Genomic DNA, 26,386 nt, shown 5'->3' with positions numbered 1-26,386 from the left:
AGACAGCGAGGGGGTTCCCAGCACAGCTGATCGTCAGAACAGCTGATCGTCAGGAGAAAAAAAAAAAAGAAATACCTTAAGGAGTGACTGGGCAGAGGAGAATGCAGTCAGCAATATCGGGCATGCGCGCGATGTTGTGCATGCACGATAAGGACTGATTGGACAGGGAGGGGAGGGGCGGGCAGAGGGTGGTGGGGTGGGCCCAGCCAGGGGCACGATTTGCCAGTTCTCTGAACTGTGCAGAATCATAACAACCAGGTCCATAGAACCGGTCTGAACCGGTAGAATCCCACCCTTGCTTATGACCATTGCAGCATTGCAGTCACGTTATCAAAATTCAGACAAAATTCAGAAGATTACTATTTATGAGGGTTGCAACCTTCTGACAAGCAAAGTAAGTGGGAAGGCCAGTTTCACTTAACAACCACATGACTAATTTAACAACTACAGTGATTCATTAAACAACTGCAGCAAGAAACGTCGTAAAACGGGGCAAAGTTCACTGAACAACTGCCTTGTTTAGCCACAGAAATGTTGGGGTCCTTTGTGGTTGTTAAGTTGAAGATTATCTGTAGTTCTTCTCATTCTGCTTCCAAAGAGTTCCTAACATAACTGCAGCGATTCACTTAATAACTGTGGCAGGAAAGGTCATAAAATGTGGCAAAACTCACTTAGCAAATGTCTCGCTGAGCCACAGAAATTTGGGGCTCAATTGTAGTTGTAAATCGAGGACTACCTGTATGGCAAATGCAAACACTGTTTTGCTGCCTTTTCCTTTGCTGTTTGGCAAAAATTGGCTGCCTAAGATAACCGTCGCATTCTAAAACCCCCAATTTGGACAAAAACAGGAAACAAGTGGCAACAGGTAACTTCTGAAGCCTATTTTTATATTTAAAAGAGAGAAAAAAGCTGGGAAAAACCTGTTTACCTATTTCCTGTTATCGTGTCTAATGTGGCCTTCTAGTGGGGGAAAGGAATTGAAACTAAGCAAGCCGGATAATTGCTGGTTTAGAATACATGATTATCAGGAAGAAAAACTGAAAGGACAGGACAGGTGCAGCCTGGTGTGAAGAAGATGAGAGGGAACCTAGGCGGTGATTTTCTGAAATTAAAAAAAAAAAGGGATTGTAAATAACAAGATGGGAACTTGCAACGACAGAGTTTACAATGCAGTCCACAAGGATCAGTTTGCCCTTTAATGGACATTTTGAGTGAAGTTTGGGGGAGATTGAACTTATGATATATGGTTTTGATGACTAGATAGATTGTATAATAGACAGATTATAGAAAAGACATAAACAATGTTGTAACCATAGAGTAAGAGATTAATGTTTTCGTACTTATAACTGCTGTAAAAGAAAATCAGAAGCCAATTCTTTATATTTGCTTTTTTTCCTCCCACTTTCCCCGTTCCACTTGTTTCTGTCCTGTTCTTATTTCATTTCTTTTTTATTCTAAATATTAGTTCTTGTTATGTTTTTACCTTTCATCTTAAAATGTTAATAAAGTTATAAAAAAAGAGAAGAATCAGGATACAAGGCAAGGGAATAAAATGAAGTGTGCAGGAATTAATGGCAAAAACTGGGGTTCTGTGTTCAGCTTTAACTTTTGGAATAAATGACAAACAAATATTCCTTTTAGCTGCTTTAGAAAGTTACGGCGAAATATATATATAGAATAGCCTTGTCTAAAGCCAACTTAAATATGTTGCCATCAAATAGATTATAAAAGATCCCCTTCTCTCATCTATTATCTATCTCTCCATCCATCCCTCCATATCTATCTATCTACCGTGTTTCTCCAACAATACGGCCTCCACCAATAGGAAGACCTAGCATGTTTTATCAGCATAAAATCAAATTAAGCCCCTCCCCCCAAATTAAGGCCTATATTAAACATGCGAAATGGGGGGGAATGGCGGGGGGGCTTGCCGTTAGGAAGTACTTTTGTTGCACACCCAGATATGGTGCTGCCTGCATTGACGTTGGCGTTGGTGGGGCACTTCGTATCAGGAGACCTTCCTTCACCATTGCTTTCCCTTCTCCCCATACTGCCGCGGCGTTTAGAGCAATGCCGCAGCGTTTGGCGCAGCCATGTGCAGCCAGCCAGGGGTCCTCCCTGCAACCGGAGCCCGGTGGAGACACTCGGCTTCAGGCGCTCCTGTCGCCACCTTCCCTTCGCCTTCAAAGGCAAAGCCAATTCTTTTAAAAACGACGCCCTGCTACTGGTACGACAAAGCCTCCCCTGCCCAAGAGGGCAGCCCAACCCCACGTGGGGAGGCGAATCTACCAGGGCTGCAGCGCAGGATCGGCCCATCCCGGGAGAAGTGCTCAGCCACCATCCCTGCCTGGCGCCGGGCAGAGTGCAAAGAGCTTCACCTGGGGCGCCCAGCGCAGCTGACAGGAGGGCCCTCCTGCCCGGCAGTGGAGCTCTTGCCAAGGCAGCGAGCACCTCCCCGCTGGACCCTCTGCTCATCCCGTCAGGGCTGTGCCAGAGCCATGCAGGCTGGGCAGAAAGCAAGCCGCGGTGCGCGCCCGCCTGCCAAGCGAAAGAGCTGGGCCAACCTGAGCTTGGCTTCCTTCCCAAGTCCCTCCAGCCCGAACCTGAAGGGGCCACCCAGAGTGGCCGCCTGAGGCAGTGATAGCGCCCACCCACCTGTGGACAGGGAGGCAAGGCGATGGCCTGCACCGCGTCCTCCTCCGAGCTGAGCCCCGCCGAGTCAGCGCCTCTGCCCGATGCCCGTGCCGCTTCAACATTTGGAGCTGCCGGCGCATTTGGAGATGCGTGGGGATGGGGACGGGCTGGGTGATGGGTGGAAAGGACGGGTGGCTTCGGGCTCTCTCCGCCGGACCCACCAGCAAGGGAAGCAGCGCTGTCATCACCTCGCCTCCCTGTCTGCAGACGGGTGGGCACTATCACTGCCTTGGGCAGCCTCTCCCGGTGGCCCCTTCGGGTTCGGGCTGGAGGGCCTTGGGAAGGAAGCCAAGCTCAGGTTGGCCCAGCTCTTTTGCTTGGCAGGCGGGCACGCACCTGCGGCTCGCTTTCCTGGCTCTGCCCAGCCCGCACAGCTCTGGTGCGGGCCTGACGGGATGAGCGGAGGGTCCGGTGGGGAGGCGCTCGCTGCCTTGGCGAGAGCTCTGCTGCTGGGCAGGAGGGCCCGCCTGTCAGCTGCGCTGGGCGCCCCAGGCGAAGCTCTTCACGCTCTGCCCGGTGCCAGGCAAGGATGGCGGCTGGGTGCTTCTCCCGGGGTGGAACGATCCTGCGCTGCGGCCCCGGGAGATTCGCCTCCCCACATGGGGTTGGGCTGCCCTCTCAGGCAGGGGAGGCTTCATCGTACCGGTAGTAGGGCATCGTTTTTAAAAGAATTGGCTTTACCTTCAAAGGCAAAGGGAAGGCGGCGACAGGAGCGCCTGAAGACGAGTGTCTCCACCGGGCTCCGGTTGCAGGGAGGAGCCCTGGCTGGCCACACGTTGCTGCGCCAAATGCCACGGCGTTGCTCTAAATGCCACAGCAGCATGGGAGAAGGGAAAGCAACGGTGGCGGAAGGTCTACCGATACGAAGTGCCCCACCAACGCCGAGGTCAACTTCCAAGCCGTCGCTGCCCTCCCACCCGAGGATGCAAGGGGGGGGGAATTAAGTCACCCCTGAAAAGATGGCCTAGCCATTTTTTCGGGGATCAAAAAAATCTATCTATCATCTAGTTAGCATCTATCTATCTAGATTTTTCTATCTTTCCATCCTTCCCTCCATATCTATCTATCTATCTATCTATCTATCTATCTATCTATCTATCTATCTATTTATCTATCTATCTACCATCTAGCTAGCATCAATCTATCTAGATTTATCTATCTCTCCATCCATCCCTCCATATCTATCTATCTATCTATCTATCTATCTATCTATCTATCTATCTATCTATCTATCTATCATCTAGCTATCTCTATTATCTATCTATCTATCTTTATCTATTATCTTTCAAACCCTCTGTCTGTCTGCCTCTCTGTCATCTATCTATCTATCTATCTATCTATCTATCTATCTATCTATCTATCTATCTATTTTTATCTATTATCTATCAAACCCTCTGTGTCTGTCTATCATCTATCTATCTATCTATCTTTCTTTCTTTCTATCTATCTATCTATCTATCTATCTAGATTTATCTATCTATCTATCTATCTAGATTTATCTATCTATCTATCATCTATCATCTATCAACTCTATATCTATCTATCTATCTATCTATCTATCTATCTATCTATCTATCTATCATCTAGCTATCTCTTTATTTATTATCTATCAAACCCTCTGTCTGCCTGTCTGGCTATCATCTATCTATCTATATAGCTATCTATCTATCTATCTTTATCTATTATCTATCAAACCCTCTGTCTGTCTGTCTGTCTGTCTGTCTGTCTATCATCTATCTATCATCTAGCTAGCATCTATCTATCTAGATTTATCTATCTATCATCTATCATCTATCATCTCTATCTCAATCTCTATCTATCTATCTATCTATCTATCTATCTATCTATCTATCTATCTATCTATCTATCTTTATCTATTATCTATGAAACCCTCTGTCTGTCTGTCATCTGTCTGTCTATCTATCTATCTATCTATCTATCTATCTATCTATCTATCTATCTATCTATCTATCTATCTCTATTATGTATCAAACCCTCTGTCTGTCTGTCTGTCATCTATCTATCTATCTATCTATCTATCTATCTATCTATCTATCTATCTATCTATCTATCTATCTATCTAATTTATATAGCCACATCTCACAAATGTGACTCTGGGCAGCGTACAATAAAAGCAAAACAATTTAAAAATACTTCAAAAATTAGTCAACACTTACCAATAAAGGAGAGTATTTGTAGCGCAAGGTTGAAACAAGGGGTCCTTGGTACTCTCTGAGCTTGGTTGTTTTCTTGCAGATGTTTCATTATCCAAACTAGGTAACATCATCAGTGCCAGTCAACAATTAAAACATAAATATGTTGTTCCTCTAATGGCATTGACCTTGAAATGGTGGGTCATATTTTATTGCATTGAGAGTTTTACAAGAGTTTTCAGCAGGATATTACCTAACTTATTATAAAATAAAGGCCAGGAACAGGTTTTTTGGCACCAACTGCACAGGACCAAGTTAGGGAAAGCTGGTTTATGGTATCAATTACATTTCTGACAATTAAGTTGCCATATCACACAAAGCATATTTGGAGAAGGGCAGAAAGTGGCATCTATAGTACATGCCATTATAAGTTGATAAAATAGAATATTTGGATATATTTTTTTTAAGGATTTTAAAGGAGGAGTTAGGAGTGGCAGAATGAAAATGCTTCATTGTAAAGTATTGTTATTTACTAGATTTATATCTTCCCATAAAGAGCACAAACAAGAAGAATGAATGCAATCTACTGGATTCCCTACATGGATTGCTCCTCTGACTATGTAGGACAAATGGGGAGGAAGCTAACCAGCAGATTGCAAGAGCATAAGCGAACAGTCAGACAAGGAGACCCGAACTCATCGGTAGCCTCACATTTAGGGGTGTGATTCTGCAGGTTCGGACTGGTTCGGGCAAACCGGATGTTAAATTTGCATCTGGTTCACTGAACCGGTATTTGAACTGACCGGCTGGCCCCGCCCATCCCTCCCCTCCCCTCCCAGGAGTCTCCACATGGCCCATTTTCGATGCAAGTAAGTGTAGGGTCTGCATGGCAGCTCTGGGAGGGGGGAAAACGGGCCTTCCGGAAGTACCGGAAGTCGAGAAACCGGCCTGTTTCCGGCTTCCGGAAGGTCTCCAGAGCCCAAGAGAGGCCATTTTTGCCCTCCCAGAGGCCCAAGGGAAGCCTCCAGACCCTTGGGAATGTGCAGTCATATCTGCACTAAAATGGGAAAGGCTGTTTTATGCACTTTGGCATCAAGAAAATCACTGTAGCTAGATCAGTTCATCAATGGCTTAAAAATTAAAGTCTCAGAATTAAAGCACACATCCATCAAGAGCTATAAGCTACAAGACGTATAATGGAAATATTGATGTTTAGACGGCAGCGTCCATACAAAAAAACGCACCCAGAGAAAAACAGGGGATGTCTAGTTTGAAGACAGATGGCTGTTAACTCCTCCAAGATTCCCTTTTTTTTTTTTTTAATTTCCGAGATATCTAATTAGAAGGAAGGTCAGAAATAAAAACAAGCTGGAGCCATTGAATCGCCCTGCCCAAAAGGTTTTAAGGAAGGAAGAGCTCTTATTACCAAACGTTTATTTCTTCTCTCCAAGCAAACCAGAAAATCATCTGCATCAGGTTGAGAGAGAGATCGGCCTCATCCAAGGAACAAGCTGTCCAGCCACTTGGGGCTGCTTTGGGAATGGGTGTACAGGTACTCCTTGACCCACCATTCATTTGGGGATCGCTCAAAGTTACGACGTCACGGCAAAAAGTGACTTGTGACCATTGTTCACACTTATGTCCAGTGCAGAATCAATATGATCAAAATTTGAACATCTGGCAACTGGCTTTTCTTTATGACGGTGGCAGCATCCTGAGGTCATGTGATCAGGTCACGTGACCACCATTTGCCGGTGATCCTGACAAGCGAAATCAATAGGGAAGCCAGGTTCGCTTAACAACCATGATACTAACTTAATAACTGCGGCAACAAAGGTCGTAAAATGAGGCAAAGCACATCAAACAAACAGTCTTGCTTAGCAACAAAAATTTTGGGCTCAGTTGGGATCGTAAATTGCAGACCACGTATATTTTAATAGTATAGTACCGTGATGGCGAACCTATGGCACGCACGCCACAGGTGGCAAGCAGAGGCATTGGTGCCGACACGCGAGCCCCGGCCAAACTTACCTGAACTGTGCATGCTCACGCCTCCCAGCTAATTTTCGGCTGGTTTGAGGCTGTTTTTGCCCTCCCGGAGGCTCGAGAAAAGCCCCTGCAGCCTCAGGAGGCTGAAAAACGGGTCTTCCAAGAATCCCGGAAGTGCCCATTTTCAGCCTCCGAAGGGCCTCTGGAGCCTGGGGGAGGCCATTTTTTGCCCTCCTGGAGATTCGAGGGAAGCCTCGGGAGCCTGAAAACAGGCCCGTTTTGGCACTTCCTGTATTTCCGGAAGGCCCTTTTTCAGCCTCCCAAGGCTGCAGAGGCTTCCCTCAAGCCTCCAGGAGGGCAAAAACGGCCTCAAACTGGCCGAAAATCAGCGGAGAGGTATGCGCATGCACAATGCAGGTAAGGGGGTGGGCGGATGTTGCGCACGCATGCATTGGGGGGGTGGCGCACATTGCATTGTGGGTGCCAGCGTGCGTACGCTTTTGGCACACCGCAACAAAAAGGTTCACCATCACTGGTATGGTATTTCAATAGTATAGTATACATGGAACAATTATTTCAAGGCCAAACAATTGAACTGAATTCCGGGCAACAGAAAAAGTAACTGGACCCATAGCTTGTCTTGAGAGCAGCCCTTACTGTGTTAAAAAAAAAAAAAAAACATTTTTTCTGAAAAAAACAGGTAGGTTTTCTGATCCTCACCACCGGATGCTAGTTAGAAAGATGAATAAACTTATTGTAATCTTTCCTGGAATCCGTTCCTGCTGGTTCTTGAGAAATGTTTGTCATTACAACATGATGGATCTTTGGTCTGCGTTGGCACGGAAATGCATTTCTTTGGGCTTCATTAGACAATCCTTAAGCACCTATTTAACGCTTCCAGTATCAAGAGCCCTAAACTCTGAAATGAGTGAATGAATGAATGAATGAATGAATGAATGAATGAATGAATGAATGAATGAATTCTTTATTGGCCAAGCGTGATTGTCTTGGTGCATATGCTCTCAGTGTACATAAAAAGAAAAGATACATTTGTCAAGAATCATAAGGTACAACACTTAATGATAGTCATAGGGTACAATAAGCAATCAAATCGTACTAGGAAACAGTCCATATAAATGGTAAGGATACAAGCAACAAAGTTACAGTCATACAGTCACAAATTGGAAGGGATGGGTGATAAAGAGTGATGGGAAGATTAACAATAATAGTAGTGCAGGCTTTGTAAATAGTTGGACAGTGTTGAGGGAATTATTTGTTTAGTAGAGTGATGGCGTTCGGGGAAAAAACTGTTCTTGTGTGTAGTTGTTCTGGTGTGCAGTGTTCTGAACATTGGGATATAGTTGTGTGTTGTAAAAAGAACGGGTGAATTACATTCTCAAGGAACCAGCTTGTATGGGGAACATGATAGCAGTCTCCTAATCCTTGTAGGACTGTCACCGGGAAGAGGGTGTCAATTTACACTCCGTAGTACTTGAGAGCAGGACAAGAAGCAATGGGTGGAAGCTCCCCAGAGAGGGATTCCACCTGGAAATAAGGAGGAATTTCTTGACAATAAGCTGAGGAACACCTTTAGAGATCGCGCTTGGCTTACAACTGTTCGTTTAATGACCGTTCAAAGTTACAAAATTACAAAAAGTGACCTATAATCATTTTCACGTTTACGACTATTGCAGGATCCCCATGGTCATGTGATCAAAAGTCGGATACTTGGCAACTGGTTCGTATTTATGACGGCTGCAGTGTCCCAGGGTCATGTCATCACCTTTTGTGACCTTCTGACCAGCATAGTCAATGGGGAAACCACATTCCCTTAACAAGCGTGTTAATAGGATGGCATGGCATGGCATGGCATGGCATGGCATGGGAGGGAAGGGAAGGGAAGGGAAGGGAAGAGAAGAGAAGAGAAGAGAAGAGAAGAGAAGAGAAGAGAAGAGAAGAGAAGAGAAGAGAAGAGAAAATCAGGGAAGGGAAGAGGAGAGAGGAGAGGGAGAGGAGAGAGAGAGAGAGGAGAAGAGAAGAGAAGAGAAGAGAGAAAGAGAAGGAAGGGAAGGGAAGGGAAGGGAAGAGAAGAGAAGAAAGGAAAGGAAAGGAAAGGAAAGGAAGGAAGGAGAAAAGAGAAAAGAGAAGAGAAAAGAAAAGAAAAGAAAAGAAAAGAAAAGAAAAGAAAAGAGAAGAGAAGAAAAAGGAAAAAAGAAGATGGGACCTTGGAGGTCTTCTAGTCCAGCCCCTTGTTCAAGCAAAACATCTGGAGACAAGCTATTCCACTGGTTAACTGTAATGATTCACTTAACAACTGTGGCAAGAAAGATCATAAAATGGGACAAAATTCACTTAACAACTGTCTCACTTAACAACGGAATTGCTCAATTGTGGCTGTAAATCGAGGATTACCGGTACTAACTAATTCTGATCTTGCTGAACGTCAGTGTGGCAGCACCATCCTGGGGATCTGCAAAGCTCACAAAAGGGAAAGGATCAAGGGAGATCCATACTGGTAGGATCCTTCTAAATCTGCTCAAAATGTGGCAACAGGGTCAGGTTGAATCGGCCTGGGACTGCCTATAGCTCAGCCTTTTCGTCTTTGCACCGTTTCCATAACTGAAACTCTTCCCAGGTTCTATTACAGGTAGTCCTCAACTTACGACCACAAAGGAGCCTGAAGTTTTATGTTGCTAAGTGAGAAATTTGCAAAGTGAGTTTTGTCCCATTTTAGCACTTGTTAACCGAATCACTGCAGCTGTTCAATTCGTTAAGGGAATCTGATTTTCCCATTGACTTTGCTTGTTAGAAGGAACACTGCAACCATCATAAATATGAGTCAATGGCCAAGCGTCTGAATTTTGATCACGTGACCATGGGGATGCTGCAACGGTCGTAAGTGTGAAAAACAACAATGAGCCACTTTTTTCAGTTTTTCAATTGAATGCTCACTAAGTGAACTGTTGTAAATCGAGCACTACCTGCATTATAAAAACACCCTTCCCCTAACTCAGGGGTGGGATGCAAATATTTTTATTACCGGTTCTGTGGGCGTGTCTAGGTGGGAATGGCCATGTGACTGGATGGGTGTGGCTTTTTTTGTTTTGTTTTTTGCAACACCCCCCTGCTCCCTCTTTTTGGCCTCCTGGGCCTCAGGGAAGCCTCCTGGGTGGGGAGTTTTTTGCTTCCAGTTAGCGATGTCGGGCATGCGCGATAAGGACTGACTGGAAGGGGAGGCGAGGGGCGGGCGGAGAGGGGCGGGACCAGCCAGGGCACAATTTGCCAGTTCTCTGAACTGCATCAAATCGTAACAACCAGTTCTATAGAACCAGTCCGAACCTATAGAATCCCAACTCTGCCCAAATGGCTTCAAAGGGCTTTAATTTCAGTTGAGATACATTTACAGATTAACAGATCAACAAAGTTGGAAAGGACCTTGTAGTCCAACACCCCCACCCACCCAACCACCCAAGCAGGATACCCTATGACATTTCTGAACAGATGGCAATCCAGTCTCTTCTGGAAAGCTTCCAGTGATGAAGCCCCCACAACTTCCGAAGGCAACTTCTGTTCCATTGGTCAGAAAATTTCTCCTTATTTCCAGGTTGAATCTCTCCTTGTTCAGTTTCCATCCATTGTCTGGCCTTCAAGTGCTTTGGAAAATAGCTTAACTCCCTCCTCTTTATATTATGTTCACATTATACATTTATATTATACATTATAGGGCAAGTAATTAATTGCTTCTCCCCCCCCCCTAACACAGGGCCCTAATCCAAAATGCACACCTGTCTGCTTGTAAACAAACAAACAAAAACAGAAAATGGCGGAAGTCACACTCAAGGATCTCTCTTGCCCACAACCTTGAGCAAAGCACCCCAGTCCTCAAAATGAGCGGATGGGTGTTTTTGCTCTATAAAAGTTTCCTCCCCCTCCCCAGTTTTCCTGCCCCCCCCCGCCCGGCGCCAGCAGCAGGCCCTAGCAGGTAAAAACATCAACCCCAAACGACTTATTTAATAGAAGCAAAGTTTTCCGCGGGGCAGGTCTAGACGTCTCCTGCTGGATTAACTGGTGATGACTCAGTAAGCAGCTGGGAGGAGACAGCAAGAGACAGAAGCCGGAATTTCAAGTGGGTTAAGCGGCGGGGGGGGGGGGAGAGGCCGCGATGCTCAGGGTCCCCTCGAGTGGAATCTGCCACCTTGCAAGCAAGAGGAAAGACTGCTGGGAGGACTTGACAGGACTTGACATTCAGAAATTATGGGGGTGAAATGGAAAGGAGACCAGGATTTCTAGAAGAAGGGAAAGGCAACTAGAGCTGAAAGGCCACCGTTGCAGGAACAGGGCATGTCTAGTTTAATGAAAAGAAGGACTAGGGAGTGACATGGTAGCAGTCTTCCAATATTTATAATATGCAGAAGCGCACCAACTATATTATGTATATTTATAATATGTATATTATAATATGTATATTATAATATGTATATTATAATATAATATTATAATATAATATGTATATTATAATATAATATGTATTATAATATAATATGTATATTAAATGTACATGTATGTTTATGATATTATGCATATTTATGATATGCATAAGCGCACCAACTATATTATATATATTTATAATATGTATATTATAATATGTATATTATGATATAATATTATAATATAATATGTATTATAATATAATATGTATTATAATATAATATGTATATTAAATGTACATGTATGTTTATAATATTATGCATATTTATGATATTCATAAGCGCACCAACTATATTATATATATTTATAATATGTATATTATAATATGTATATTATGATATAATATTATAATATAATATGTATTATAATATAATATGTATTATAATATAATATGTATATTAAATGTACGTGTATGTTTATAATATTATGCATATTTATGATATTCATAAGCGCACCAACTATATTATATATATTTATAATATGTATATTATAATATGTATATTATAATATAATATGTACATGTATGTTTATAATATTATGCATATTTATGCTATGCATAAGCGCACCAACTATATTATATATATTTATAATATGTATATTATAATATGTATATTATGATATAATATTATAATATAATATGTATATTATAATATAATATGTATTATAATATAATATGTATTATAATATAATATGTATATTATATGTACATGTATGTTTATAATATTATGCATATTTATGATATTCATAAGCACACCAACTATATTATATATATTTATAATATGTATATTATAATATGTATATTATAATATAATATGTATATTATATGTACATGTATGTTTATAATATTATGCATATTTATGATATGCATAAGCGCACCAAAGTGCCTAACTGTCTCAATGTTCCCTTTTATTCGTATCTATTTCATGTATTAATAATCATGTTTGTACTTATATATATTATCAAATGCACGCTTGACAAAATAAATAAATAAACTTTGAGGGGCCATCACAAAGAAGAAGAGGGAGTCAAGCTATTCTCCAAAGCCCCCTGAGGGCAGGACAAGAAGCCATGGATGGAAACTAATCAAGGAGAGAAGCAACCCAGAACTGAGGAGAATTTTTCCTAACAGTGAGAATAATTAAGCAAGTGGAACGACTTTACTCCAGGAATGATGGGTGCTTCATCACAGGGGGGTTTTTAAGAAGAAACTGGACAACTATTTGTCTGAATTGGGTTAGGGCCTCCTGTCTGAGCCAGAGGTTGGACTAGATGACCTCCAAGGTCCCTCCCAACTCTCTTATTCTGTTATTCTCTCCTGGTGCAGTTGCAAAGATGGTGGGATCTTGAAATATGATCTCTAGATCTTCAAGAATGTTTTTTTAAATTTAGAAAATTTATACTGGTGATCCTCAACTTACAACTGTTCATTTAGCGACTGTTCAAAGTTACGGTGACACTGAAAAAAGTGACTTATGACCATTTTTCACACTTACGACCGTTCCAGCATCCCCATGGTCACATGGTCAAGATTTAGGTTTGTGGCAACTGACTCGTATTTACGACAATTGCAATGTCCTGGAGGTCACGTGATCCCCTTTTGCGACCTCCCGACAAGCAAAGTCAATGGGGAAGCCAGAGTCACTTAACGACGGTGTTACTTACTTAACGACTGCAGGGATGTACTTAACAGCTGTGGCAAAAAAAAAAAAAGATCGTAAAACGAGGCAAAATTCACTCAACGGTCTCACCTAGCAGGAGAAATTTTGGTCTCAATTGTGGCCGTAAGTTGAGAAGCACCTGTATCAGTGGTGGGATTCATATTTTTTTTACTACCGGTTCTGTGGCTTGGTGGATGTGGCAGGGGAAGGATACTGTAAAATCCCCACCCCACTAACCTGCTTTCCAGCTCCGTTCTCCTGTGCAGGGCAACCAAAGAAGACCCAGCCAATCAGCTGGGACTCGGGAGGTGGAGAATAGATGGGGGCGGGGCCAGTCAGAGGTGGGATTTGCCGGTTCTCCAAACTACTCAAAATTTCCACTACCGGTTCTCCAGAACCTGTCAGAATTGGCTGAATACCACCTGTGTATGGTTACCCAACACACTCACAGTGACTCCAGGCAGTTTACAGAAAAAAAACACCCCAAATACAAAACCCAATAAATCCCCAGCCTCTTGGAAACAATAATAAAACTAAAAACTTGATGGGCTCCATGCCATCCGGGTCCGCAGGCCCGCCGGCAAAAATCATATCTTCAGAGCCTTTCAACAGAGTCTTAGGATTATTTTTAAGAGCTGTTCAAGGGATCAGCTAGTGCTTAGTGGGAATTTCCAGCTGGGAACAAATGGACCACCTAACCTGGTTCTGAGGAAGAAGGGCTAGCGCGTGGGAAGAGCACCACATGTTGTGACGGAGTCATCTGATCTCGTCCTTGTCCAAATGAATGAGTGAAAGGAAAGGGTTTATGAAAGGCACACGCTGTTAATCCAAGGCCAACCAAAGCAACTGAACTTGAGCGCTAACTCAGTAGTACAGCAGATGCTTTGTCGGTGGAAAGTCCCATTTAAAAGAAACAGGCTACGTAGGCAGCAGATGATGAGAAAGCCTTCTTCCTGAGACACTGGGGAATTTATGCTAGCAATAACCCTAGGCTAGGAGAGCTAGTCTCTCTCTCTCTCTCTCTCTCTCTCTCTCTCTCTCTCTCTCTCTCTCTCCTCTGCCTATCTACTATCATTATCTATCATCTTTTTCTCTCTTTCCTGTCTTTCTGCCTGCTTGCCTGGCTGCCTATATCTATCTATCTATCTATCTATCTATCTATCTATCTATCTATCTATCTATCTATCTACTATCATTATCTATCATCTCTTTCTCTCTCTCCTGTCTTTCCGCCTGCCTGCCTATTATCTATCTATCTATCTATCTATCTATCTATCTATCTATCTTTCTTTTTTCTTCTATCATTATCTATCTTTCTCTCGTTTGCCTATCTATCTATCTATATTATCTACCTTCTATCATTATCTATCTACTCTTTCTCTTGTTTACCTACCTACTTACCTATCTATCATCTATCTATCTACTTTCTCTCTCTCCTGTCTGTCTTTCTGCCTGCCTCTCTCTCTCTCTCTCTTCCTCCCCTCCTCTCTCTCCCTCCTTCCCTCCCTCCCTCCCCCCCTCTCGTCATTCTAGGTCTATACTCTGCTCTACTCCTTCCTATCACTCAGGTGGCTTCTAACAATATAATAACAATGCAAGATAACCTCTGAACTTCAAACACTGCTGCATTTAAAATTCCCCACTGATGTCATTTCATGTGCAGTTGTGCAAACAACGCTTCCCCAAATAAAAGAGTGGGTGGTCTGCTATCCTCTCTTTTACTTGCCAAAAGCCCGGAGATGGGAGTTATATTAAAGATGTTCATGTTGATGGAAAGAGCAAAGACAAGTAAAGAAAAAGCTGCAGTGGACATGATTGCTAATCAAAGGAAAGTGGGGCACGTCCTTATCTCTGGTCATTCTGACAACTAAATCTGGCCAAATCTGACTTGGGTAAACTGATTAGTGTACATGCCATCAAGTTGGGGTCAATTCTTAGCAACCCTGTGATGATCCTCCAGGCTTTCCAATGGTGCATCCTCCATCACTACTATTCCATCCATTTTGCTGCTAGCCATTCTCTTCTCTTTCCTTCTACCTTTCCCAGCATGATAGCCTTCTCCAGAAAGTTAGGTCTTCCCATAATGTGTCTTAAGTATGATAATTTGTGCCTGGAGTAAAAATGTGGGGTTGATTTGTTCAACAATCTATTTTATTTTTTTTAGCTCTTCGTGTTATTCTCCAACACTAACGTTCAAAGGAATGAATACTCTTTCTATTGATGACCTTCAAGATCCAACTTTCGTTTTCCTAAAATAAAGACTTTAAAAACCTAATTTTCTTAACTATCTATATACTTGTCTATGTTGCTTAATCTATCTTTATCGACTATATCTTTTAGCTTATTATCTTATTGTCTTCTTCTCTATTCAACTTTATATCTATTATTTAGCTAATCATACAATCATTCCACGTCAAATAATAATCCATTTCCTCTCTTTCCTTTATCTCCATGGTCAACGTATCCATCTCGGCACACTCTAGTATTTTTCTATCACGTTTTCCTCTGGTGGCATACTATCATTTTTCCAATTCTGTGCATAAGTTATTCTTGCTGCCGTTAATAAATGCAGCATTAAATACTCTGTTTTCTGATCATATTTTCCCATTGTTATACTTGATAAGATTTATGTAAAAGTATATATATCGTATAGATAGTTAAGATTTATGTAACGAAAGCGTTGTAATGAATGGAAATGATGTTGTATATAAGAAAAATTGTTTAATAAAAATTATTATAAAACAACAACAGCAAAATGGTTATTGGGGGGAAAAACCTGATTTTTACCTCTGAGATATGATGAACAGGACTTAATTCTCTTCAAATGTCCAAGAAGGTCAATAGGAACCAGCTATACATGCTGATCTCAAAAAGTTAAGCAGAATTAGATCAGGTTAGTACTGGGATGGGAGACTGGAGAGTCAAAAACATATCTCAGAAGAAGTTGATGGCAACCACTTTTATTTTGTTAATGAGAATAAATTCAATCAATTCTGAAAAGAGCTGGAAGGGACCTTGGAGGTCTTCTAGTCTAACCCTTGGAGTCTTCTCGTCTAAGACATTGGTGGTCTTCTAAACCAACCCCCTGCTCAAACAGGAGACCCTATACCATTTCAGACAAATGGCTGTCCAGTCTCTTCTTAAAAACTTCCAGTGATGAAGCACCCACAACTTCTGAAGGCAAAGCTGTTCCACTGGTTAATTCTCCTCACTGTTAGGAAGTTTCTGCCCAATTCCAGGTTGCTTCTCTCCTTGATTAGTTTCCATCCATTGTTTCTTGTCCTGCCTTCAGGTGCTTTGGAAAATAAGTTGACCCCCCTCTTCTTTGTGGCAGCCCCCCAAATCCTGAAATACTGCTATCATGTCACCCCTAGTCTTTCTTTTCTCTAGACTAGCCAAACCCCAATCCTGCAGCCATTCTTCATATGTTTTAGTCTCCAGGCCTTTAAGCGAGAAATGAATTTTCTCACTCGCTAGGAAAAAAGCTCACCTCAACAAGTATTAACCCAGTCAGATTCTGCTTCATTTTTTCCCCCCAAATTAACCAAGGCTTGCTCACAAGATTTGAGCTCTGTAGGAGACATGAAGACAAATCATTTTCAGGACCGTCAGGAGTAGAAACTCTGAAAGCTCATTTTCTTGATGTGATAAAAAATTGATAACGGCATTATGGTGAAGACTGAGGCACCAAGTTCTGTCTCTGGTGCAATTAAAGGTATTTTATGTTTGCATGCAAAACAGGATGTTTGTATTCATAGTCAGGATTCTTTCCGAAAAACAATGCAGCAAGAAATAAGATATGCAGACAATCCACTGAATATGAGACTTCAACCCAAATTAAAACTCTGGGATGGAATATTGCCTGCCACCCCAGTTCTCTCCCTGTTCAATAACCCCATTGTTTACATCAGACTGATATTTCAGAGTCCTGGGGAAGGCTTCCCTAGGAGACAATCGAAAACGAATAGAACAATGTCGATATTTAAGCAGGCTTTTTTTTTACAAGGGACCCATAAATGCATGAAGATTTTTTAAAGAAATCTTTAAAAAAAAAATCTCCTCCCTAACCAAATTTAAAAAGTGACATTTGGACGACTCACCCACAGTCTTTGCTTTCCCCGGCTTAATAAAATTATGAATGTTGAAAATGTTAAAAGGTCGAAAAGTCACATTCTTATTTTTAAAGACTATTTGCATAATTTCATTTTGGCCAGTACAAAGCACCCTCTGTTTGACGTGCGTGCTGTTCCTAGATAAATTAAAGTAATGCAGACCAATTAGAAATAGAGAAAATGATAGATGCAAGGAGCAAACAAAAATGAATCACGCGCTTGAAAGCTAAAAGGATCTTCAACTCTTTTATTTGTGCTTTCTTCTTTTTCTCCTTCTCCTCCTCCTCCTCCCTTTTTTCCTTCCTTCCTTCCCTCCCTTCTTCCCATGATGACTTACTGAGGTAAATTTCAAACTGCCAAAACAGAGACAGAAGGTATTACTGAGTACAATTTTTTTCATGCTGAGGTATTTTTTTCATATTTTAAATATATATTCCACTTTTAATGCACGGACTCGAGCTATATTCGGTAAATGATTGTCAAATTGTGCTTAGAACACTACCCTTTCTAACTGCTTTCAAAATAGCTATGAAGAAAAGAAACTTTTCAAAAATAGTGATGGTCAGGAGCATAACATGTTTGGATTCTCAAACAGAACTTCTGATTGATTGATTGACTGATTGACTGATTGACTGACTGATTGTTATCAAGTTCATGTTGACTCTTGGCAAACACATAGATAGAGCTTCTTTAGGATGATCTGTCCCCATCCTGCTCTTTTAGGTGTTTCAATGGTGTCCCCATCACTGGTATAATTGGTGCTGCCCAGAGTTGTTTGGTAAAAAGATGGGTGGCATACAAATTCAATCGATTAATAAATAAACAAACCAATAAACAAACAAAAAAATAAATAATTTGCTCCATCTACCTTGCTCTAGCTAAGTACCCCAGACAAATAACCAACAAGGCATTTGAAAGTCAGAATAATTTCATAACCAGCAAGAATTCAAATAGATTTCCACCTTTGGTCTTCCAGTAATCCAGATTCCCAGGAGGGAGGGTGTGCATTCCAGAGAAGCAAATGAAGTTTAGATAGTTTCTGTCTGTGGGAGAAAGAGTGTTGAAACAGCTCCTCCCTAGGAGTTTTCAGTGCACCGTCTATGCTTAATGATGTAAGTAGTCTGTTTGTCGAGATTTCTATCTATAGGTGAAGAAGAATAAAAGAAACTGCTCAGAGGAACCCCCAGCTTGTCTCTCTTGGTTTTTGGAGCCCAACAAGGAAGCTGTTAGGAGGATGTGAAAATGTAGGAACATGGTGGAACATCTATGCATAGACTGATCTCTTTCGAACCCCAGTTCACCCTCAAGGTGAGAGGCCATATTTCCATTTGGCTTGCTGCAGCCCCTTCAGAAAACCTTCTAAAAGTGAAATAACCATGCAGAATTCAAACTAGGACCTTGGTATGACAATTTGACACTGACTTAGTAAAAGAAAAAACCCTTGGTTTTAGTGATCAGTCAGTTCTCTGGTGGCTTCTGGCTCCAGTTCACTCATCTTCCATGAAAGTCATCCACACAGAGTATAGTAAAAAAAAAAAAAAAGACAAGATGGCGGCTACAAAGATGCCACCAACTCATTTTGTTTTTATTTATTCAACTTCTATAGCTGCTCATCTCAACAAGTGACTCTGAACCAGGGGTGGCCAACTATGGCCCCTTTATGACCTATGGATTTCAACTCCCAGAATTATCTGAAACAGTATCGGGCTTTCTGCCTGAGCAGGGGCTGGACTAGAAGACCTCCAAGGTCCCTTCCAACTCTGTTATTCTGTTCTGTTATTCTGTTAAATTCCTGAGCCAGCATGTTTGGCTCAGGAATTCTGGGTGTTGAAGTCCACAGTTTGCAAAGGTACATAATGACTCATCCTTGCTCTGGGCAGTTTACCTCATAAGACATAAAACAATGAAAAGCAATTAAAGCGGCACGAAATAAATATACATGATGGCACCAAGTAAAACTGTTATGTCCTTTGACTGCATAATCATAGCAGCTGTCTTGACTTTTATTGTTTTAACCATAGTTTGCAGGTATCCCTATCTTCCACTAAGAGCAGTCAAAACTGGCTAATAATTTCCTCAACGCTGTCCAACTATTTACAAAGTCTGCACTACTATTACTATTAATCTTCTCATCACTCCTTATCACCCATCCCCTCCCACTTGTGACTGTATGACTGTAACTTTGTCTCTTGTATCGTTACAATTTATATTGACTGTTTCCTAGTATGATTCGATTGCTTATTTCCCATGACTATTATTATAATCATAAGTCCCATGACTTATGATTCTTGACTCTTAACTAATGTATCTTTTCTTTTATGTCCACTGAGAGGATTTTCACCAAGACAAATTCCTTGTGTGTCCAATCACACTTGGCCAATAAAGAATTCCATTCTATTCTATTGTGGTGAGGATAAAATGATGGGAAACCTGAAAGGGCAAGCAAGATCTGAATTAAAATGCAAAAAGAGTCCTGGCAGAGAAAACAAATGAAAAAATAAATATTATGTACTCCTCTTCTACTAATTTTTGAAATGAGAGTTGGTTGCAACTCATTTAACCAGAAAATCCAGACCAGGCATTCTTCTAAGGCCTCCTTTCAACTTCAGTTCACGGACCAGCAAACAGAATTAGTCAATGCAAAGGAATATAAATTTTCAATATCTTATTTAAAACAAAAGGCAGTTCAGACAGATGCCGGTCTGTGAAGGTCACTGAAATTCCTTCCTCTGAGAAGTTATGAAGGCACAGAAACCTTCCTTCCCACTTCATACTTGCAAGAATGCCATTTGTTTAATTTGGGTGAGGTGAACTGCAGGAATCACACTCAACTTCTTCAGCAGTGGGTGTGAATCCAACCGACTGCAACGAACCATAATTAAGCGACAAACCATCGGCTGGCACGAATAGATGCTACGTGCCCCATCTGTCCACCCAGAATTTGGGCAAGGAGTAGGGAAACCTGGCAATCTCACAGGTGCAGCTTTGGTTGGCAAAGCCATAGCTGAGCTGCAAAGTGCGACAGGTAGTCCTCAACTTTCCTGGCCCAACATGCCTGGATTACGCCATTTTCAGGGCAGCAGAGAGTTAACTTGTAAGGCAATCGTTTCTCCTGTTGGCCTTTGTCTTATACCAGACACTCCCCTGTGAAGGGACCTTGCCAGCAGCGGGCTCAGATTCCTTGCCTGGCAACCCCTCCCTCCCTCTTGCTCTTTGGCACATAAGAAGGGGTGAGATCCAGCCTGCCGAGGGCACTGCCAAGCGATGGCTGGGTGAGGCGTTTTGCAACAGGGATGAGAAAGGGGGAAGGACAATGGAAATATTGTTAGGCCTGGCTTGGCTTGGGGGTGTGACTAATGTAAGGTCTGGGAAGGCAGAGAGGACAAGGGGTGGAAAAGCCAAGACAATGCCTGACTGGAAGTTAGAAGAGGACAGCGAAACTGGAACAGGCCCTGTAAAGGAGGGGGAGCATTCACTGTTGGGAAGCAGAAATGGGGTGCCTTCCAGACTGGCTTCTCTAACTGGCGAGAAATAGACCCTGTCTGTGGGCAGCCAATACTGGGAGGGGGCAATGATTATGCTGTCCCCATTGATTCCAGAGTCCCTCGTTTATTGGAGGGTAGGGCTGAGTGTGCAATATTAAAACTAACCTCAGAGGAAGCCTCTAGCCCAGAGTTTCTCAACCGTGGCAACCTTCTTAAAACAAATAATATTATTTATTTACTAGCTCTATACCTGTGCTTTGCTACGAAACTATGTGATCGGGCTTAGTTTTGGGGGAGGAAAATAAGAGGGAGGGGGGGAATTCTGCCTCCGCCTACCAGCATTCATCAGTATTCATCTGGCTAGCATCCTGTCAGTGTGTGTGTGAATTGAGGGCTGTTTGGAAACTGAAAAAAGTATTTGCTGGGAGAGCAAGAAGGAGACAGCAAGGTGCCTGGGCGTGGCTTAGCTCAACTGTTCTGTAGTAAAGCTGCTTGCTTGTGAAAGTAAAACTGAAAACTGAAACTCCTCTCCTCTGCTTGTGTTTTGCATTTGGAAGAGATTTCTTTTCGGGTGGGGAGGGGGAGTAGAACTCCTTAGCATCAGAGTGTGTTAATAATAATATACGAAATACTAATGCTCTGATGGTCATTTCGGAAAATCCTTTCTTAAAGAGCATCTAGAAGCCAAGAGAAACATACATGCCAAATTTCAAGTTTGTAGGCTTTACGGTTCTGGTGATTTTGTGATGATGCGTGAATGGTATTTCGCTTTTATAGATATAGATTATTGCCGTCAATAACTCAAGGTGGTGAACATATTTAATACTCCTTCCTCTCCTACTTTCCCCACAACAACCCTGTGAGGTGGGTTGGGCTGAGAGAGAGAGAGAGAGAGAGAGAACGGCTGGTGCAAAGTTCACACAGCTGGCTTTCCTCCCTAAGATGGGACTAGAACTCACAATCACCCGGTTTCTAGGCCAGCACCCTAATCACTGTACAAAACTGGCTTATTATTTCAGCTTTCCGTTCTAGGAAGAAGGCGGGAATAAACTGTTATATTGTGGCTGAAAGGAAGACACGAATCCGAGGTAACGATAAGAACTTCTTTATTTGAGTAACAGCAACAACCAGCAAAAGCCCCATCTGACAGCTCTCCTTTTAGAGGAGTTGTCAGACGGGCCAACCAATCAGCTTTCAGTATTTTCCCACCTAATCGGCGGACCAGAGGGAAAACTTTCTTATTCATAGAACACAACATAAACCACTTCTGAAACTCTTGCCAAGTAAACTGTGTGGACTCAAAGGCATGCACAAAGACACAACGATGACAATCACCCACAAAAATGTCTCCCCACATGTTAATTGGTTTATTCATTGATATGAGCCACGGTGGCAGGTTGGTTAGAGTGCAGTACTGCAAGCTACTTCTGCTGACTGCTGGCTGCCTGCAATTTGGCAGTTCAAATCTCACCAGGCTCAAGGTTGACTCAGCCTTCCATCCTTCCGAGGTGGGTAAAATGAGGACCCAGATTGTTGGGGGCAATAGGCTGGCTCTGGAAACCGCTTAGAGAGGGCTGGAAAGCACTGTGAAGCGGTATATAAGTCTAAGCGCTATTGCTATTGCTATTTTTATATCTCTTGGGATTTCAGTGACCTTGTTTAAAAATCTCACCAATGTCACACAAGGTTGTTTAATATCTCACTGGGTGGAGCAAAGTAACAAGCTTTTCTATAACCTCACTTCAAATCGTGAACGTCCTGTAAGATCCGATGAGCTCACAGATTTCAGCTATTTTTAATGTTTAAACATGTTTTCAGTTTAATGCAGCAGGATAGCATATATATCTTTTGATCTTTGGTGATCAAAAGAGCCTCTTGCAGCAATGGGCTTCCTGTTGACCAGTTCCCAGTCTACAGACCCACAAAGGAAAAACGATTTTCTCTTTGATAGTCCTTTTTGGAATCAATTTTTTAAAATTTTATTTTGCTTATATCCCACTTTTATCATTTTTACAAGCGACTCAAGGTGACGAATGTGACTAATATTTTGTTTTCCTATTTTCCCCACAACAATAACTCTGTAAGGTGGGTTGGACAGAAAGAAAATGACTGCCCAAAGTCACTCATCTGGCTTTCATGCATTAGGCGGGACTAGAACTCACAGTGTCCTTGTGATTGGCCCAAAGTCACCCAGTCGGCTCTCATGCCCAGGGCGGGACTAGAATTCACACTCTCCTGGTGATTGGCCCAAAGTCACCCATCCAGGTTTCATGCCTAAAGCGGAATTAGAACTCACGGTCTCCTGGTTTCCAGCCTGGAGTCTTAACCACTAAAAAAAAAAAAAACCTGGCTCTATAAAAACGCCATTGTATGATGGTAACATATGAATCCATAGCTTTAATTTAGGAGAACTGCCCATATAGCTAATATCCTGGGCTACAATCCAGGAAAGCATATGCAGTCATAAATACGCTGCCCTCGATGGAGTCATAAAACTCTGGGTCATTTTTAAGCTAACATGACAACTCCTTCGAGAGAAAAAAAGAAGAAAAATATGACCTTGAGAGCCACTGGAAACAGCCAACGGGGCCTCGGAGGCTATGCACATGCAAACACACACACACACACACACACACACACACACACACATATATCTCTGAGCAGCAGAAACAACTCCCCCTCCCTCCATTTTCTGCAGTTCCTCTGCCTCTAAATGCAGAAGAGAGACGGTGCAGGGACCAATCCAAGCCAGGCCTGCACTGCCAGCTGGAGGGAGTGTTTTTGGCTGGGGATGGAAACTCTTGATTTCCCAGGGAGATTATCTTTGAGGTAGGGGAAGGAAGGGAAATGAGAAAATAAAAGGCATTGCCACCTTTCTCTAGAATTTCATGTCTTTCATGTATTCATAACTATGTATATACTTGTATCTTGTAAGCTTGTAAGCGATTGACAAATCAAATAAAATAAAATAAAATAAAATAAAATAAAATAAATTCAGCTGGATGTCTCCTCCTCCACCCACCTACACTCCGGACTCCATCTGCATGATCCCAGCCTACCTCTTCAACCTCTCACAAAGAGCTGGGCAGAGATCAAGAGTGAGGAAGCGACTTGCTAGAACCAGATTAATTTATCTCTTGTAAAATGAGGAGGCTTCGTGTGGTTAAATATAGCTCATGGGAAATGGAGAATTAAAGAGAGAGGGAAAGAAAAAGAGAGAAGGGAGGGGGGGGTGAGAGAGAACTAAGCTCACAGAAGAGAAGAGAGACCAGATGGTTACAAAGACCACATGGGAAAGAGCATATAGCTGCAGGAACATGGCAAGGAAATCTATGGAATTGTTATTGTTGTTAATTATATCCCATCTTTATTATTTTTATTAAAAAAATCTCAAGGTGACGAACATACTTAATTACAGAATAGAATAGAATAGAATAGAATAGAATAGAATAGAATAGAATAGAATAGAATAGAATAGAAAAATTGGAAGGGACCCTGGAGGTCTTCTAGTCCAACCCTCTGCTTAGGCAGGAGGAAACCCTACACCACTTCAGACAAATGGTTATCAAATCTCTTCTAAAAATTTCCAATGTTGGAGCATTTATAACTTTTGGAGGCAGGTTGTTCCAATGATTAATTGTTCTCACTGTCAGGAAATTTCTCCTGAGTTCTGAGTTGCTTCTCTTTTTGATTAGTTTCCACCCATTGCTTCTTCCTCCTTTTATTTCCCCCAAAATAACAACCCTATGCAATCGAGTTGGGCTGAGAGAGTGTGATTGGCCCAAAGTCATACAAATGGCTTTTATACCTAAAGTGGGACTAGAACTCACAAACTCCTGGTGATTGGCCCAAAGTCACCCAGCCAGTTTTTATGCCTAAGGCAGGACTAGAACTCTCAATTTCCTGGTTTATTGATCCAAGTCACCCAGCTAACTTTCTGGACTAAGAGAGGACTAGAACTCACAATGCCCTAGTTGCCAAGTGCTTTAACCACTAGACTAAACTTTTATGCCCAGAAAAAGCCATTTCTGGAACCAGTACGTATTTTTCACCTCCAAGATAGGTAGCTCTTTATTCCACTTTGGAGTCAAGTCAGTTGTTCAACAAAATGAAACGTTTCCTAAGAGAAGAAAAAAAAAAAGAAGAAGAAATTTCTACCCACAAATTGTTCCACCAGCTGTTTGACCATTGGATTTCCCCAGACGCTGCCCGCAAAGCTCTCTGTTCTGTCACATACTAACAGCCCTTTGCATGTCAAATGTTAAATATGGAAGATCAGGTTTCAGAGGCTGAAATCTAATCGCTGTGGTTGTCAAGGAAAGACATCAATTTTATGATTTAGATTGATACCCTGCCTTTTTCTTTTCCAGGCCCTAAAAGGAGCACTGAGAGAACTCCCGGAAAAACCAATTGTAAGCATGCAGGTAGGCTCCGACTTACAACCACAAGTGAGCCCCAAATTTCTGCTATTAAGTGAGACATTTGTTAAGTGAATTTGGCCTTCCCTCCCAACTTTCCTTGCCTCAGTGGTTGTGAATCACTACCGTTGATAAGTTAGTAACCTGGTTGTTAAGTGAAAAAAGATTGCACACCTGTACCCTATCTCACACCCTATCAAGTTGCACACCTGTACTCAGATGGGTCCAAAGGGACTAGTAAGAAGCACCTTATTAGTATCTGGGTGGTAACTGAGTGGCGGGAAGTCAAAGAAGTCAATATGGCAGTCAAGGTCAGGTGACCGAAGCTCCACCTCTTTTTACAAGCATGGCGGACATAAGAATGTACAGAAGTGGGGCCACTTATTTTCGTGACCCTGGATTTCATGATCTCAGGAGCAGACAGTCATGTCTTCTGACACTTAACAATTTGGACACCCGTTTGTGCAGCTGTTTTCGTTCTCCCTCATCCGAATCTCATATTTCTTGCTGATCCAGTTTTTCTCCTCGGATCCAGATGATTGTTTGAGTTATTAAAAGCTCAATCATCAGCATTTTCTCATGAACTGCTGGCATTGATTTTCTTGACACACGGAGACAGTGAGTCAGGTATATATAATGTTTTTTTCAACATGCACTCAACGGCATGCTCGATTTACTCTGGCAACTTGTGTGTGTGTGTGTGTGTTTGTTTGTGTGTGATAGGTGAACAGGATGACAAGTTATAGGCAACCCAATTCAAAGATCTTTTTCTCAGCTTTTAAAGCTTCAAGTCAGGGGTTTGCAACCAGCCGCTCTAAGGCTGAATGAGCCCTTTGGGCTAATTTTGTAAAATCCTTGACTTATTTCAAGAGCCTTTTGCAAAGAATCCTGTCAACTCAGTAACCAACCTGCTGTGTGACAATTGGAGGGCCTACAGAGGGACAAGTCAAAATGATGACACCCCCCAATACAATGAAAAGCCCACCCCTTTTTATGTATCACGGAGCATGTACAAAAGGTAAGGCTTCGACTTCATGGCTGTGGCTTTCATTTTGTCTTTTTTTGATACCCTCCCTGTGGATACCCTCAATGACAAGGAAGAAAGGAAGAGTGGGGTGTGTGAGCAGAAATGATAGGGAGAAAAGGCGGGGAATCCCACCAAAAGTTGAAAAGGAGAGGTATTCACATGGTAAACACGAGCAGATGAGCTAATCCTACTTTGTTGTAAGGTTACATTAATAGAACATTGCAAGTCTGAAAGTACAAATCTCCTACCGTCACTTTTAACAGCCTGATTCATTCAGGTTGGTGTCTTTCTCTGACTATTAAGCAGCTACAGATCCCTCTTCCTTTTATTTGATTATTTTCTAGCTAGCATCTCTTCCCCTT

The 26,386-nt window shown here is 42.2% G+C and overlaps 2 long non-coding RNA genes across 2 annotated transcripts in view; both read left to right on the top strand.

Moving 5' to 3' along the window:
* The window catches only part of LOC148131855 (uncharacterized), a 205,892-nt gene that overhangs the window by 56,702 nt on the left and 122,804 nt on the right, over positions 1–26,386 (top strand). The window lies entirely within an intron of this gene.
* On the top strand, positions 20,258–25,998 carry LOC148131857 (uncharacterized). Its single transcript, XR_015747266.1, has 4 exons — positions 20,258–20,366; positions 21,599–21,667; positions 24,950–25,003; positions 25,868–25,998. It is a non-coding gene; the product is annotated as an uncharacterized LOC148131857 (long non-coding RNA).

This window comes from Notechis scutatus, chromosome 2, assembly GCF_049901735.1.
Source record: "Notechis scutatus isolate UNSWTSFEM ecotype Mainland chromosome 2, rNotScu1.2, whole genome shotgun sequence".
Taxonomy (NCBI): Eukaryota; Metazoa; Chordata; class Lepidosauria; order Squamata; family Elapidae; genus Notechis; species Notechis scutatus.
Note: the sequence above shows the minus strand (reverse complement) of the source record. Positions and strands in the feature narration are given on the sequence as shown.